The following is an 18,743-nucleotide window of genomic DNA, read 5'->3' on the forward strand; positions in this document are numbered from 1 at the left end:
CCAAACAACCAAACAAAAACTCCACCCAAAAAAAATGCTAAAACAAAAAAGCCAACAACCAGCATGGCCACGAAAAACATCCCTATTAATCCAAACTATTCTGCACATGCATTGCTTCTTCTAGGACCTGCCAGCAAAGGTATAGGCAGAAAATTATGTACTGGAAGCAAATTTGACAGTATGAGCACAAATATTACATTACCCTTCTGCATTAATAGATATTTAAGCAATTGTATCACTGTACTAACCTTTCAGTGAGGTCAAAATAATCTGTTATGCCATCACAAGAATTGACTACTGTGCCTTTCTTTAGAAAATGGCATTTGTTTTTCCAGTTATGAAAAGAGTGGAAGGCTGAAACTAGCAGGCACAGTAGCTTAAGACAAAGCAGAGTTCTGAATTTAGCCTGGAGAAGAGGAGGCTGAGGGGAGACCTTATCAGCATGTACAACTACCTGCAAGGATGTTGTAGAGAGATGGGTGTTGGTCTCGTTGCCCAAGCACCAGGTGATAGGACGAGGGGGAATGGGCTCAAGCTGTGCCAGGGCAGGTTTAGATTAGACATCAGGAAAAAGTTCTTCACCAAAAGGGTTATCGGGCATTGGAACAGGCTGCCCAGGGAAGTGGTTGAGTCACCATTTCTGAATGTACATGAGGTGCTCAGGGATATGGTTTAGTAGCGGACAGTTACGATTGGACTTGATGATCTCAAAACCACACTTTTCTAACCTAGTGATTCTGTAATTCTTTGAATTTCCACTAGTTTACGATGAACAGCATCAGGCCATAAAGTGTATGAATTTTGAGTTTGTCTTTTCTTGTTCTTCTATGTCTGTCACATACTTATTTTATTGTGACTGAGAATATAATGGATTCACAATCTGCTTAGATAGTGTTGAGCTAAAAATAAGAATATATAATATTGAAGGGGAGAACGTCTCACAGTTGTACGCATTATACATTATATTACCTAGGTGTAGCTCACGAGTCTGACAAATAATAAACATTTTCAGGCTTCTGGAGACAAAGATTTCATGCTCACAAAACTATTAGTGATTTCTAGAGCAACACTTCTAATTCTTGGCCTTGTTTTTACTAGTCCAGATCTTCAAGAACCTCCTGCTGTTTATTCTTTGCTGAGATTGTATATATCAGGTATTTCAAAAGCATATGAAAAGTGTTCCAGAGAGATGCAAACTATTATCCTTTGGTGTAACATCAGCCACTATTATTTTCAGGTGTATGTTCTTCCCTTTTAAAAAAATCCTTTTATTTCAATCCTATATTAATATAAATCCATTTCTTTCATTTAGATGGTCCTTTCCCTTTAGGCCATTCTTCTTTGAAAGTGAACTAAGTACTAGTTGCCAGCTTGAGAAACAAAACACTACTTACAACTAAAAAATCACAAGTCCATTTGTAATTCAATAGAGCTAAAGAAAGACCAAAAAGCCCTTTCTAATGGCACTGTTCTTTAAGTGTGGATACACTATGAATGCACTCAGAGCTTTCCTATCTTATGTTGAACCTGCTGCACAACTTGAGCTTGCTTACTGAAAGGCAGAGATCCATCACCACCCATAGAAACTGAGGTTGTGGTAACCAAGTAGCTCCAGCATGATCTCTTTATTATTGCTCCATCCTCCAAAATGCTCGGGAGCAAAATTCAGTACCTACACCAGGGCATACTGATCTCTCCGTAGACTGCAGCCCTGGAGAGTACTTGGAGATAGCATTTACATCAGGTGCCACAGGAGGCATCAAGGGTGTATTAGCTTCCACAGCAAGTGGCATACATACAGCGTGTAGGGATGTAAACCCCAGTAAGGGTTATGCACAGTTTTCCAAGGAGTTTTGACAGGTCTGCTTCAAAAATGTGATTGATTTCAGGTGTTTTCCCACTGCAAACTCATGCTGAATACAGCTCATATTTAATGCAGTCATGATGTTGTAAGCAGCATCCTGTTAAGGTCAAAGTATGTCAAAGGTTTTTTTCATATAAATGCTAGTATTTATATTCCATTAGTAGTAATAGTAACTAATACATATATATAAAAGCAATTATAGACCCAAAAGCTCACGTACTGAAATCCTGAATCATTAAAGCCAAGCATAGAGATTTTTAGTTTGGATGGTATTTTATTTTCAGTGTAAATTAGACTACAGCAAATAATCTCAGTGTATTTAGAAGGTTTTGAATCCAATTATGATTTCTAACTCTAGATGTAAATACTGACCAGTGACACAATCGTTGTCATTAAATGCTGTGGTGATGCAAGCACTAGGTGTTGTGATTTGAAGATGTTATTGCGAGTGCTAAAGCTACATCCCAGCACCAAAGCATGCACATGATTCCAAGTGTCTCATTGTTAAATACAAGGTTCCGGAAAAGCAGACCTTGCTAAGACTGAATTGTAACATTTAGAGATTAATTATGTTACTGAGAGAGATTTCCTAGTGGTTTGATACTACCAGAAACCAATTATACAATATAATAAGTACAAGAAAAAAAACCCAACAAAACTCACCTTGGGTGATATCTCTATTGGAATGGCATTAAAACCAGCAGTTTTGTGTGATTTTAAAATTGTTGTATAACATCTTACTTACAAAACTGCAGGTAACTTCCTAGGTTGTTACAAAAAGGGAAATTCTTGGATCATAACCACATTCTTTACAAGTCCTGTGTAAATGGAAACACTTTGTGAAAGCAGATTGAGCTACACCTCAGCATTACGGCAAAATATGCTTTGAGTGCAAGGTACTGGAGACTGCTGTAAAAGGAATCTAGGCAGGATTTTATAAACTTGGAATTTTTAACTTGATCAAGAGGAAGAGAGGAGATGAGATCAAGGAATTGCAAAAACAGGGTGAAAACTATATGAAATTAGCAATTAGGTGATATGTCCAGACAATCACAACATTTTATAAGGGAAGCTAACTCCTTCTCTAGTAGCTCACTCGCAGGACTAACCCTAATATAAATTTCCCCCTCTACTCTGCCCTGGTCAGGACCCACCTGGAATATTGTATCCAGTTCTGGGCTCCCTGGTATAAAAAAGACAGGGATCTCCTGGAAAGAGTCCAGAGAAGGGCTACGAAGATGATTAAAGGACTGCAGCATCTCCCCTATGAGGAAAGGCTGAGCGAGCTGGGGCTGTTCAGCCTTGAGAAAAGAAGACTGAGTGGGGATCTTATCAATGTTTATAAATATCTCAAGTGTGAGACACAAGAGAAAATGGTCAGCCTCTTCTCAGTGGTCTGTGGAGACAGGACAGGGGGCAGTGGCTTCTGCACCAATATGTGGAAGAACTTCTTCACAGTGAGGGCGACAGAGCACTGGAATGGGCTGCCCAGGGAGGTGGTGGAGTCTCCATCTCTGGAGATATTCAAGACCTGTCTGGACACCTGTCTGTGCAATATGAGCTGGGGAGCTGCTTTGGCAGGGGGGTTGGACCTGATGATCTCTCGAATTCCCTTCCAACCCCTATGATTCTGTGATTCTGTGTGATTCTGTGATTACATGAGCAAGAACCATCAAACAGTTACTTAGATGCTTCTGCAGCACACCTTATGTATCACTGTCTAGCTTTGGCTCACCTCCAGGTTTAGGCAAGAGGGAAAAGCTTTTAGAAGCCAAATTACACATCAATGGAGGGGAAAAAATCTTATTTCTTGCAGGTAATCAACAGATTCACTGAGCACTGAGTTAAATAAATTCAAGATAGACACTGCAGTATATACAAAAAGCTAATTTTCTTTTGATGCCTTCTTACAGATAACAGGAAAAAATGAACTCTCCAGTTCAACTACCCACTGTCAAGATGTCACTGGAAATCTATTGATTGTGTTATTTAATCTGCTGAACCTCAAAATTTGTAAAATTAAGGGCCATAGTATTTAATCTGCTTTTTAAAATTTAGGAAAAAAATTGTCAGGGACAGCTGGATCCAGGTTTTATGTGGAGAATAGTTCTTATAGCAAACCTTTAAAAACCAATAAATACATTCAATAGAAGGGAAGGCAACACACAGAATTAATAAGAACATTATGCAAGTATACTCTGATTATCTAGTTTCTAAATATGAACCCCATTTCTTCAGATTGCTCTTCGACAGTATTGATTGGCCGACATCAGTAGTACTAATTAGCATCCCCTACACACATGTGCCCACTCCAGATCCCCACCCCACAGATGAAACACAGGTGGCCATTCAGAAAAGATTTAAATAGAAAAAAAAGTCCTCACTATTAAATGGTATGCATTGTCAAGCGCACCATCTGCATAGACAGTCACCTCGGAGCCGCTGCTGGAACGCACCCATTGCACAGCACATCAAGCAACATCAAGAGCTTTCCTCCTCTCTCCAGGCTTTCTTGCCATTACTTACTTTCGCTAAGGATTCAGCCAGGCACGCTCAAAGTCATAAAGTGTAGCAGACCATTTGCTTTTTAAAAGAAACTGAAATTAAAATAATGCTCTTCTCTGCTATTCAAACTAGGTCTCCACCATTCCACCAAATATTTATTAATTAAATCTTTACTGAGAATTGACAATTAATTCTTTTTCACATGCTTTTAGGGAACTATCATTTAGGAACAGAACATTTGTAATAAATCGTACCTTCTACTGAGCATTCACAGTGCCTAGTACAAGTCATATATAACTACACCACTTTTGAAGTAAAAATACAGAGAGGGAAAACAAAAAAGAGGAAGGGATACCTTCAAAAGCTGGTTACTTTCCGCCTATTAAGTAAATCAGCACTAAGAATCCAACTACAGAAGTGTATGCAAAGGGAGACAGGGAACAGAAAAACAGGAGGTGAATGTCAGTGCTAGATGATTTAAGTCTAACATTACCCATTCTCTGATAATAGCAATCAAATCTAACCTCTGACTTCTAAGAGAATGCTGAAGGTAAGAAAGATCAAAGCGCAACTCCCATCCCTTTTGTAAACAGCAGCAGAACTGGCTAAGGTTTGTACCATGGGACAAGCGCTCACTGCTGGATGGCTGAGCAGCACCACGCACATGTATAGTACTAATGACTCCAAGAACAGCAGAGGGAAAATGCCATCTCAGCCTTGCAACTAAACCCTATTTTCTATACAGGTCAATAAACAATGACTGGATTATAAAGAACTGATGATACAGAGAGTTCAGCAAATTCTGTGCCTGGATATCTGGACAGCCTTTGGTCATCCTGGACAGAAAACGACATTTATTTAATATCCGTATAGCCGTAATTCCTGGAGCCATAATCATGTGTAAAATCAAAACCACCGCATGCTTTGTAAATAAAAAGGCAGGCAAGGGTTTTGAGACTTGAATCTCATTCTGTCAAATAAAGAAAAAGAATTATCAGAAAATTGAGGATAAATTAATGTTGCTTTTGTTGCTATTTTTTAAACTCAATTGATTGCAGCAATCAATAAGTAAGTTTCAAAGAACTCTTTTAGTGAAGACCAGGCCTAGCCAGCAGGTATTACATTAACTGTCATTATCAATTAGGACTCACTGGGAACAGACCTTATTTACAAAGCAAGAGTTCTGGGAATCCACTCGTGTGTTAAAAGAACCTTCGTATTGCTCCAGAGCAATGTTAGTAAAGCTAAGTGCTGCTTTATTAAGGGTAGCACACACATTTCTTAACGGAGACCAACTCTAATAGTCCACAGGAGTTCATCTTCACCATCTATTACGGGATATGCACACTCATGTTAACAATTTCAGAGAGGAGACAAAACAACTTTTTTTTTCTTCCCCCCCTCCCCTTAGACAAGGCAGGATATCACAATTAGTGCAACTAGAAAAACATCCTCCACAGTTACTGAACTTTGTCAGCCTTTAGCAGGTTTAAATGCAGTAATGGAAAGGAGGAGGTTAAAAACTGCAAAGTATTTCACCTTCTGAGAGCTATCTCACACCATAAATCCTATTCAGACAGGCATTGATCACTCCACAGTATACGATGGGAATAGCCAAACACAGAAATAAAAAGAGGACAAATATTTCTGATGAGTCATTTTTCTCTTTCCCAATAACTCCTTCCCCTCCCTTCTCCAAGTGTCTCTTCCAGTAGATACAAACATCAGAAACACATTTAAGTCAGCTGTACTTTCCAAAAGGTTGTCTTGTGATATTTTGATGATTACAAAGCATGTAAGTTACACAAACACTGAAATATCACTGCATCACTGCAGCTGCATTCACCTCAAACCCACAAAGGGAGCCTATTAGCTACTGATGCCGACCGCACAGTAAGAAATCAAACCTCTATTTTGGGTAATCAGAAGAAGGAGGATTTGGGTCTGCATGAAATAATACGAGGCATAGCTGACAAGGAGATTAACGGTACCATTCCCTGTGAGAGGAGAAGGCTCTGGAATGCTCTTAGCATTTGCTCTGAGACATGGAAAAAACATGCAAATTAATATAACAGTCTCTTCAAGGAGGAAAACATCTTAGGCAGCACAAATAAAAAGGCAAAAATCCCCTCCACTGCAATCAGTTAAGCATAATTGTCTCTCTTTGTAACAGAGGCCATTTATCACCACCCTGAAGGTGCCTATAAATTGCAAAGGGCAAGACTGTTTTCCGGCTCAGTGTTCCTATCTCTCCCAACGATAAGTGGCATTCAGACTTGGGTGGTTTAACTGTTGCTTAAAGAAACAGTAGAAAGAACAGAGGACAAGATGCTTTCTTCATTTTTAAAAGCAGCTTAACTCTGCATGGTCTGAAAATCCTGTACTTCGCTAAGGTTTGGGTTATGTCTTATTAATCAGTAGCATGCCCTTTCTCCTGACGCACCAATTTAACTGAGAGAATTCCAGCAAGCAAACACACACTGCTGCTTATTTTAACAAGAAAACTCATTTTTATGTATAAACAAGTGTGACTCAGTCCCACACAGTAGCTTTACTACTAAGAACTTCCTGTCCCTTCCCTGCACTTGAAAAGGGCTGTCCAACATCTCCATGCTAAAACATGCCTTGTTGCTCTCCCTCAGCACTGCCCAGACATGAAACGAGCCCTTTCCAGAGGCAGACATGCCTTCTCATCCAGAACCAGTGATTTGAGCAGTAGCTTACGCTTTGAAATCTCATTGCAGGATTGGCACTGAAGCAGTGTCCACATAAAGAGAGCAACTAATACAACATGTATATCTGAAAATCAGTTGGGTCACAGGTTGAGAATTAAGAATGTAGAGAAAGATGCTGTTTCTAGTCTCTTTGTTTTAAGTAGCTGAGGCATTCATATGCCAAAGACAGTGAATGGGATTGTATTAAGAAGTTAACGTGACTTGCCAAGCTTACCACAGGCATTCAACATTCATGAGGGTGGCTTAAAACCGTGCTTAAAAACGCGCTTTCTTATTTCTTCTGGGGCCTCAGCTTTTAGGATTCACATTTGCAAAATTCTGTGGGCAACAAGGAAGGCTATTAACTTGTATTGAAAGCAAGAGAAAGGCATACTGCACCTCTTTAAAAATGAAGTGCTTTCAGGTATTTTATAGCACCATGTGTAAGATCAAATCTCTAACAAGGTGTTAAATATACATGGAGGTATACAGGACATGAAACAGACAAAATGAACCATGCTATTCACATTCACATCTTTTTAGGCTCCCCACCCCTACCCTCCGAAGAAATTATCAAGAAACAGTAGGACCAACGAGAAAAAGGAGGCTATACTCCCAATCAGGTATTTTTTTGACATTATTGAACTTCACAATTATTAAAGTGTCCTTTTTAAAAATTAGCCCCTTTATTACAGTAAATTGGCTGTAGCAGAAGCTCACACTCATCATCTCTCATAAAGACACCAGGCTTTCCTCGAATAGCTCAAACATAAAGGGTAACACTGCTTTTGTGTATGCTAGTCCCTCCTGCCTGGTTTGCAAATTTTTAATTAAATATAAATGGCATTAACTTTCTCCGTGTGATTCATTTAGCAGGTTAAAAAGTTCACTTGAAGATACAGTACTCATCTAAGTAGCCCATGGTGTGGAGTAATTATATCTGAGCTGTCATGGTGAAAATGGAATACAGGGTGATTAATGCTGTACAAAGGAAAAACATTGTTCCTCAGTACTGAACAGTCCCAACTTCAAAGTCTCTGTAAACCAGTCTTTATAATCTGACACTGCCTTCTGTCCTTCCTATCCCCCTAAAATCAAGAAAATAACAATTAAAAGATAAACTAATCTAGCACCTGGATTGGGATCCCAGCCAAGGCAAACACACTGTTTGATGGGAGCTCACCTTTTGGCACATGTGTAGCCAAGACCAACTTTAAGGGAAGAAAGAAGCTGTGATGTCCAAGAGACGGAGACGAGCCGGAGGACAGAGGGGCAAGCTGCGCCAAGGAGCGTGGGTGAAGGTCAGGAGATTACTACTGCCCCTCCCAGCTTCCACCCCTTCCCACTTGCCCTACAGGCACAAACTCCCAGCTGAACCCCACACCCACGTCCTACCTGCCAGTCTGCCTCTCTAGGTATGCACCACATCCATTCATCATCTCTGGCATTTCAAATATTCCCATCTGCAGTGCTAAAAAAAATAATCAGTAACGTGCAAAATGTCCACTATCCGTTCCACCAAGCGCTCTCACAGCAAAAGAGAATGATCACCCTCAGCACGATTTGGAAACTGTGCTCACGTTCGATTTTCCAGGAAGAAGCCCTCTGACAGAAAAGGGAATAAACAAGAAAATATGTACAGGGATCATCAGAAGTTTAAGGGCGAAACTGTGCTGAGTGAGAGCAACAGCCCTGTGTACCCAAAAGTCAACAACCAGATTCCAAGTATTTTGGCATATAAACTCAGTATTTCTTTGGTTAACAAAGTTTACAAACCTGAGTTGATGCCAGAGACAAAGGGAACATTCTCATTTTGCAATAAACCTCAGGGAGAGCAAAAGCTCTAAGAAGGGCTCACCCTCTAGCTAAAGAAATCCAGCCTGCCAGCTTAGAAGATGTATTTGCAAAGTTTTATAAGTAGCAGTTAGGGCCAAAGGGTAAGCTATACTGTCAGAAGATTAGTTTGGCCACCACAGTTTTTACCTTAATCCATGAAAAAAACAGTGCCAGGATCTTTACTGACACAAAAACCAAACAGGACTTTGAGTGTTTGCTCTGACAAAGAACAGTGCCAGCAGCAGGGCACTAGTGTCACGCTAATGCAGTCATGGGTCCAGATCCACAGCAAAAACTGTTACGCCCCCCACTAACATGGAAATAAAGATGGATTTTGTGTATTGCACTAAAGCATTTTTCAGCCTGAAGCTACTTCTAATGCACATTTATTTTGGGTAGCATTTAAACAAAAACAAAGCACACACACACACAAAAAGTGATTACATCTAGGGATTTCCATGACCCAAGACAGTTTTCTCAGTGTTTTATTACTAGATTAAATGTCAGAGTCACTGACCAATGTAAATAAGGGCTAACAGACAAGACAGCAGTTTTGCAAAAGAGAAAAAAAAATGCAGTAAGGGGAGCAGAACACGAGAGGGGTGTTAAGTTGCCCCCACTCCCTTTGGGCTGCTTTGCTTTCCCAGTGGTGTTGCCAAACCAAAGACTGTGAGGAAAAAGGCAGCAAAGATCTTAAATTCAGAAAACCTGACAAGTGGCGAATGGTTTAGAGAGTGGCATTTGCCTTACAGAGGAGATGCAAGACATTTTGGGGAGCACATGAAGGGAGGTGAGCACAAAGCCTTGCAGCCTGGGGAGGCTGTTGCAGGGGAAGCAGTGGTCGGGGGCTCACGGTGGCTGCCCTGCTATCACAAACACCTACTGCGGTGAAGAAGGTTTTTTAAATAAATTTTCAGGCAGGTAATTAATAAAAGCAAAACCACCCTGTGGTGCTGCAGAGTGTCCGCAGACCCCACGGAGCTCATTTGGCAGTGGTCTGGGGTTCTGCTGGCTGGTGACAGTTTTCTGATGCATGACATCTTCTTCCAGGACAGGGAGGTGCGTCCTCTCAGTGCCCACCACGGTGTCAGCAGCAGCAGCAGTGCTAGATCTGCATAATCCTCATCAAGGTTATTACCTTGCACAATCGATACCTTATGGTATATTCACGGCATTAGTAAAAAATAGATTAGTAAAATTCTATCTGTTTCAAGGCATTTTAATATCTCCATGACCATTATAAAAATACTGGCTGCTTTATAATAGAAAACTGACAGCCTTCAGCCTAAGAGCAAAAAATAGTTCAGTAACAGATCCTTTTGGTGTGATGAAAAAAATTTGAGTTGCCTCCATTCATACTGATACATAATTCTGCAGGAGGACTGAAATTTTTATTTCTGGTCAATTCATATTGTTCTATGCAATAACAAATAAAAACACATTAATTTATTTGAATAAACACAAAGTTGGACTTATTACAATTTTAATTAAAATATAAACGTGAATTTATTTGAAAATAATTTTTAGCCATTTTCAACTCACTAAAATCATGTTTCAGAGTGAAAAATTCATTTTTATTTACAATTCATCCAGCATTTATGAGTTATACAGTCCCAGCTGCTTCTAAGAGATGAAACTATTAGCCTAATTCAACCCAAAATTATTAATTGGCTTGGTTTCTTTGTTTTTCCAGAAAAATTACTACTTTATTTCATCCAGTCAGAGGCAAGGTTACAGTGGAGGTTCACTGCACATAAGAGAATAATTATTTTCACTCTAAATTAAATATTCAAGGGTTACTTCACTGTCATACCTCATCAAGCTATATACAAAACTCTCTTAAAGCCTCAGATTTCAGAAAAATATTTTTCTACACCTATTTTAGCAAGGCACAAAGAGGAAACTAATATTGGGGAGTGTCAGATTTCAGCAGGCATACAGCCAATAAAAAACACACATTAAAAGCAGAAATAATCAGCAGGCAGCGCAACCACACGTGACTGTGTTTGTTTTGTTTGGCACTGTAAATTATCCTGCTGTTCCCAAACGCTGCCTGCCACTTCTCCAGGGCAGATATCTTCATATTGTTTAGCACTGTTGACTGAATTGCAAACTATGGTTGTGGCAGTGTACTAGCAATAAATCATTGTCACCTGAGGCGAGAGTCTTTGCTCCTGTTGATCACAGCAGACAGCACACATCAGGGAAAACCTGCATGAAGAGCAGGCACTAAACAGAGGTGGCTGTCCAGAGATGGGTCACAAAGATGATCAGGTGGCTGGAGCACCTCTTCTTTGAGGACAGGCTGAGAAAGTTGGGCTTGTTCAGCTTGGAGAAGGTTCTGGGGAGACCTTATTTGGGCCTTCCAGTACCTGAAGGAGATGGCCTACAGGAAAGCCAGACGGACTGGTTACAAGTGCATGTAGTGATAGCACAAGGGGTAATGGGTATAAACTAAAAGAAGGGAGACTTAGCTTTGATATACAGAAGAAATTCTTCCTGTGAGGGCAGTGAGGCCCTGGCACAGGCTGCCCAGAGAAGCTGTGGCTGCCCCCTCCCTGTCAGTGTTCAAAGCCAGGCTGGATGGGGGTTTGGGCAACCAGGTCTGGTGGAGGGTGTCCCTGCCCATGGCAGGGGGTAGGACTAGATGATCTTTGATGTCCCTTCCAACCCAAACCAGTCTGCGGTTCTAATTAATGTCTTAAGCTTATCATAGCCAGTAGAGTCATTAGAGAAGGTAATTCAGGTATCTAGTGCAGATATTACATTATGTGAGTACACTCTTCAGCAATTTTAACAAACCTAATGATACTGCCAGACATACCAGCCACCATTAGGTGACAGTTCCCATCTGCTGTTACAGTTAAAACCCGCCCACCCACCTGACTGATTTGTCTCTGATTGCAGTGCCCTGGCTGTAGAGCTCTTGGCTTCCTTGTCCCTAGATAGACAAGCCTTTGGGTCACATCATGAACATGGGCCACCTTGCAGGTGACTAGGAGAAGATCCCAATTCTCCCCTTTGCCTGGGGCTCCAGTTGCCACAAGGCTGCCTCTGGCCCCAGCACTCTAACACTACCAACGTGGCTGTGGGCTCCTGCCCAAAGGAGTTCACTAGCCCTACCTGATTGCAAGGCAGCCTCCTGCCACAGGCTCCCAACCTCTCCTGCTACCAGGCAGCTGTGGGACAGGCTCCATCAGCCCAGAGAAAACACTATTCCCAGCCAGGGATGCAGCTCAGACACGCTACACCATGGTGTACGCTGCAGTCCCCACAGCAGAGAAATGAGAGCCTGCCCAATGAATCAATCTTACACAGAACATATTTGCTTTTAATTTCTGGCCACAGCTCTCAAATGGCTTCACATCTGAATCTATCCTGAGCAGCCTCTTAATTGTGGTGACTCCAAAGATTTACCTTGACTCAGGAACCGCAGCTCTTTTGGGAGATGGTAGGCTTCTGATACTCCAGCACATTGTCAGGGTAGTCAAGTTCTCATCTGACAGTCAAGAGAGAATAAAATCCCAAGAAGTGAAGAGGATGCCAGTTGGAAAACCCTCGGGTGTTTTTTTTTTCCACTAATGCAGTTTCTATTTACCAGCAGCCTGAGGTGAATTATTGCAGCCTGTTGGACGCGTATCTCAAGGGTTGGAACTGCAAATCTGCTGCTGTGTACATGTGCATTTATGAATTTGTGTGTATAAAATCTGGTATGCAAGCACCGCATTTTCCTTTGGTAAAACATGCCACAGTATATAGAATACCTGCAGGGAAAAATCACATACTTGCATACTCTGAAAATAACAAAATATGCTTGATGACTAATTTGCAGTTATGAAATGTATCAGTCTCATTCCTTCAGGACAAAATGCTTAACGATAATAAAAGATGAAGCAAGTTACTCTTTAGAAAAGGAACAAGTTAGTATGTCCACACATTTATTTCTCCCAATAGTTTTCAACCTCACAGAATATATTTCTTTGTTAGCCTAGTTATGGAGGCATTTCAGCTGTGTGTTTAAAAAAAATAATAAAATATATTTTCCTGTCTACAAAACACTCAGGAACATGCCAGAAAGTAATTAGGAATGACAAGCATATAATGACATGTGAGCTGCAAGTATTCAGTTTTTAGTCTGGAAAATAAAACACTTAACAACGGATATGGAATGCTTTTGCTCCAGCTCTTTTATGCATAGCTGGCATGACTAATTTGAAAAATAAGAGAACATGTGCCAATCTACTTTTCAAGCAGAGTTCAGACAACAGAGAAATTCAAACAGAGGAAAGATGATCACACTAACCATCCCAGGTTCCCGCACTGACTTTGCAGAGGAAGAACCAGCCTATCAGAGGGCCTGCGATAAGTCTCCACAAAGAGATCCCTTTGCACTTCGGACGTGTCAGATTTCCACTTTTGCTAAAGAGTGAGCTTTTAGCCATTCTGAGACTGGTGAAGAAGTGCTCATTTCCTGCTGACAGGTCATCATGTGTCAGAGGCAGGAGTTACAAATTAAGATTAGCTAAGAGGGTAGGATACTGGTATTGTTTGGTTAAGGTTTTTTTGTATTTAAAAAAAACCTGACACCACAATTAATTTTCTGAGAATAGGCTGAATTTTGAGCAAATGACTAGATATCTAGTATGGTACAGAAAACTTAAGAATAAACAGATTTGCTAGTGAGTGACAGGACATGCCCCTTGACACCTCAACTAGACACTCTCCTTTTAAATCTTACCAGAAGCAGAGTTCCTCAGGCTCAGCTTGCTGATGAATAATGCAGGGAAGTTTTATGATGGAAAAAAGTGGTTCTTTTTATCATGCAACTTGGCAGCAATAGGTTATTGAATACATATCTGTCCCAAATAATGCTGGCACTGTATTTCAATTACTTAGCAAAGTAGCTATGCAGGATATTATTGTCCTGTGCCTCGCAAGACAGGCTTGCTGCCAACTGGGTCATATAAAAATCAACAAAACAGACTCCAGAAAGGATGCTAGAATCCTCCCAACAGCACCTACCATTGAAGAAATTACATATATTTTGTCATCATAGTGCTGGATTTTTACTTCCGTATCAACAAACTACTCAAGGGGATGTGATGAACAGAAAGCTTCAATGGCCTGACTTCATACTCAGCCATGAGTTTTTAATTCATGTAAACTTTTCAGCTTATGTTACTGCCAAAGAAAATGGTTCAAAGAAAAGGAATAGTCTCTTTGTAGGTTCCCTGGATTCTTGGGGTGGATACATCATCTGTGAAATACAAGCAGCACCTGGCTTATTACCGATTCCAAGACTGTGTAAAAACTAAGAGTACAACACATTCAAAACAATGCACAAACACTCAAGCAAGTATTCCCCTGTTCTAAAAGGAAAAAAATAAACAAAAACCAAACCCAAAACCAGAACAGCTGTAGTGGTTCTGCTATGGCTTGGAAACCGGTGCCATGAGCGCAGGCTCTGAAGGCTCATGTCTGGCTGAAGTCTTTCTGAGCTCATTGCAGAGCCTCCTTTGCAGTCACGGCTGGGGATATGGCCCTGTTCCTGGCCACAAGCTGCATATCGCTTCCAGGAGCTACTGCTTGGGAAATTCAGACCAAAACTTTCACTCCAACCCTACAAACCATGCTACAATCCCTTTTTTCACAGCTACAATGAAGTCCCAAATAAAAGCTGCTGTATGGATTCCCAGAGCTAACTGGATAGGTGAGAAATGTTTTCCTCATAAATATAATTTCTACCTGCTTGCTTGTCATTCAAACTGTAGGGGAGTCCACAGAGTATTAATAAACCCCTACAACAACTAGACGGATAATTGACTTTGAGTAATTTCAGAAAACCGATCTCCTCCCCAGGGGTGGCTCCTTTTCTCTCATTCAGCGTAACCATCTAGCACCAAGTGATTCCACTGAGTAATCTTGGAAAAAGTTGGAGAGGTTGTTTTGAATTTCCTTTACCACTTCTCAGTGACCAATTGTATTAATAGCTGAAGATGAAGCACTACTGTTGCAGATCTTTCCTGATAGTAATTTCTAATGGTCTATGTGGCACTTTTTTACCATTTCAACATTTGCTTAAATTTATTACAATTAAATTACTGTGTTTTGTATGATAACTTGCTGGTAATAAGGGGGAGAAGAGCAGCCAGCATTTAATGGCTACAGATTTGTCTTTGAGCCAAACATACTCAGGAATGAAATACTAACACTACATAAAATACATCCAGAGTTTGCAATGTTCTCTGCAGAAAATTCCCTGTAGCCCTGTAATGTTCCATGTCATTCCTCAGAAGGGAGTTTACCAGGATGGCTTTGAAAGCATCATACACTGGTCTACGAAGAAAAAGTGTAGGAAGTATAAGCAGTCATTTTTTTTACTGTTAATGACAAAGCAACATAATAAGTAGCATTAGTCCTTCTCTGTACTAAATGAAGTGCTCTGCTAAGAGAAAGGAATGAATGGTAAAAGCAGCAGGGGTCAAAAGTCAAGGCCCAATGCCAGAGCTGCCAATATGCATCTATTTATAATGTAGAACATCCAAAAAGGTCTGTGCTGTTCACTTCAAAGTACATACCCTCCATCCTTGATGTACAGTGTTAGAATTGCTGTCTACTCCACACATCTGAGTCCCTTAATGCATCCCAAAAAGCTTATGCAAGACAAAGAATCAGTGCTAGCCTGTTCATTGTGCTTTTGGTGCTTTGTTGTTGTTGCTTTTCAAACGCCCAAATTCCTCCGGTATTGTTTGTGTGATTATAGCACCTAGAAATGATTCAGCCAACTGCACTACCAACTGCACCAACAGAACAAAACACAGATTAACATTCATCTTCTCCCAGAAGATGCCTTATTCCTCTCCAGTAATTGCCATAATAAATACAGTTAGTTGTTCAGACTTCTTGATATTCTCCATTAGCAAGTTTCCACCTCCACTGCTGTGGCACTTCCACCAGCTTCTGCAGCTCTACTCTCTTAGGGACACTTAACGTGCGGGCTTTATCATCGTACTGTTATCAGGGGAAACCGATGGCAGAGTTCACGTGCCAATTTAGCACAAACTCAGAGAGACTTGAGTTTGTGCTTGGCAGCAGCGCCAAGGAAGAACAGGCAATGGCACACGGGCAGCTCTGCCGCAGGCTGCTGAACAGGCAATTGAAGCCCCAGCTCCTCCGGACCAGCACAGCTCAGCATTTTCCTGGAGCTGGCTTCAATCTGCGTTGTCTGGAAGTGCTCCACAAGCCACAGCTTGTGAACAACTGCGCTGCTTCTGACTGGGAAATACAGCAACGGTTTTTTTAAGAGCACCTATCGATATTGTTAAGGCAGGGAGTCATCAGAGCATTGGGAAAATGCTGATTTACTGGGATATGAAGCAATGCCACAAACACGGGGGTTTGCAGGCACCCACCAGAGTTACCCTGCCAAAGCACAATGATGTGGCAAGAGATAAAGATCGCTCATTTGTCCTGTAAAAGAGACTTTTGTCAGTCCTACCATGCTTTTTCTAAGCCACACAATTCAGAAAATCCTACCCAAAAGTGAAAGCCAACTTTCAGTCAGAAGAGGTGGAATAAAGTGGAGGAAGAAACTTTGCTAAATCTGTTGAATATAATGACAATGTGAGGCTTAGCACAGATTGTATACAACAATGAAACAAGAGTTTCTTTCGTTCAACAATCTGGGTGCATTTTTCTTCTTTATGGATTGTTCTGTTAACGATGTGCTGTAATTTGACTCTGTGTCCACTAAGCTGTGGATCATTATTCTGCTATTTAGCTCTGCAGTTATTTAATGCAACTGCTTGAAAATGGTTGGAGCAAAGTAAGAAAGCCTCCTATGAAGCCTCTGCAAGGAATCTGTCTTCCTCTCCCTCCTGCCCAGTGGCAACACTGACACAGCAGAGTTTAGAAGTGCTCTTCCCTCCCCGCTCCATCCGTTACTCCGCACCCGCTCTGGCAGGCTGGCTCACACTAGCTTTTCCACAGAGTAAGAGTCAGTAACTCTAATGAATATCACCCTAGTAGGCTACAGAGGTTTTTCAACCTAGAGGTTATTAAAAATGATGACATAAAGCATGTTTACATATACTATAATATAAACATAAGAAATTTCTCAAATGGTTTGTCCCCCACTAGAAAGTGTTAAAGGGCTCAAAATTAAATAATTTAAAATAAAAAATAAATTACTTGACTAAACCTATTGAACTTACTCTCAGCTGAGTAAAGGCTTTGGCATGTGGGTCTGGGGGCAGGAGAGCCTGGCCATCTCTCGTTGGAGCAAGAACAGACAGCTGTGGGACCTGCAGATGCAGAAGCCACAGCTGAATTCACTGCTCTGTACCACTGCTCAATCTAAGCATGCTTCTTGTGCCAATTTTCACAGTATCTGGTCAGTGCAGGTGTCTCAGATGCAGCGGGTGGGAGGGATGATTGTTTCCTTTTGCCTGTAAGGGCACACTTCTGCTTCATACTAGCAGGATTACCAAACCACAGCCTCTTCTTGTCAGATCAGGCTACTAGGGAGGAACTTTTAAAAATCAGTTTAAAAAAATAGACAAATAAGTAACTAGTGAGAGATACCTCTTCTGTTTCAGCCCTAACAACAAATGGTGCCAGTCATTTTTATTGGTATCTTATATTTTTTCACACTTCAACATTAGTAAACAAAACAAAAAATGCAATACACACAAACAATATGTGTACCAATTGCTCTCATATAAAATGAGTCATCTTTCTGTTCCCTATATTTTTTACAAGCTGTTGCACTGACATGGTCCTACAAAATATAGCATCCAATACACTGTTTGGAAAGCATAACAATGCAAGCTTCTGTCAAAGTGATTCCTGCGCTACTTTTCTACTCTCACCACATCTTTACCCACAAGGTGGCATAGACTTTACAATAATTAAAAACATTAAAATATTTTTAACAACCAGTATGAAAATATCCTTCTGTATGCAATTCATGTTACGTTTCTATTTTTAAATAATCTTGAGGCTTTTGGGCTTTTCACTGTGCTTTAGTCCAGCCACCTCAAACTTCTTTAAATGAATCCTTATATTTAGTCTTAAATATGACCTTCTGATAACTAGACACACACCGTTCAGTTTTCCCCTTAAGATAGTGGAAACAGACAGTTCAGAGTCTGTAACTTGAGCTTTTCCAATACCATCCAACAGTTGCCCATGCTTTCATGTTCTGGTCTTTCTACTTACCTGTATTCCATTCAGTTTCAGAAATTATCTGCAATCTATATGCAGTCCCTGGCTCTTGATTCCTCACACCATAGAACCTCCTCTCCTTTTCTGCATTATTCAGAAGACTGAAACACCTGTAGAACATGTTTGTCCACTGTGGAAAACATCTTTCCTTTTCTACTCTGAGATCTCCCAGGGGAAACGAAGGTTCGGGGTTCCTTAGGCTTGAAATAACATAAAATGATAGGCCAAAATTCCTTAAAAATTAATTATATCGAAAATCATTCTTCATCATATAAAACAGGAGTGCGGCTACAGAACCTCCAGTATGAAGACACCCATTACATTGTTCGATGTCAACATGAACAGTTAGTCAGGAGACATATCTCTTCCTAAATCCTTGTTCTCTCTTTTTGATGGATGGACTTTTTATTCCCACTGCAACTCCAAAGCTCACTTGGTCTCTTACACAGTGAGCCCTCCACCTGCAGTAGTAGAATAGGAGAGGAAAAAGGACCTACAGTGATTTTCACGATACTTTTGGCTACTTTAATAACATTAAGGTTTTTATAATTGGAATAAAAGCAACAGCACAGGCTACAACAAATGCATGAGCACAACAG

General features: G+C 40.7%; 1 protein-coding gene across 2 annotated transcripts in view; it reads right to left on the reverse strand.

Annotated features, from left to right (window-relative positions):
* Positions 1 to 18,743, reverse strand: part of GHR (growth hormone receptor) — a 132,872-nt gene that overhangs the window by 107,203 nt on the left and 6,926 nt on the right. The window contains exons 1-2 of one of the 2 annotated variants that reach the window (XM_084278900.1): positions 8,479 to 8,603; positions 7,319 to 7,422 (exon numbers count right to left, since the gene is read on the reverse strand). The exons of the other annotated variant lie outside the window; for it this stretch is intronic. The gene's annotated coding sequence lies outside the window, so the exon portion shown is untranslated. Of the gene's footprint in view, positions 1 to 7,318; positions 7,423 to 8,478; positions 8,604 to 18,743 lie in introns of those variants that run through there. 2 annotated transcript variants of the gene reach the window in all.

The sequence above is a fragment of the Gallinula chloropus genome, assembly GCF_964237585.1.
Source record: "Gallinula chloropus genome assembly, chromosome: Z".
Taxonomy (NCBI): domain Eukaryota; kingdom Metazoa; phylum Chordata; class Aves; order Gruiformes; family Rallidae; genus Gallinula; species Gallinula chloropus.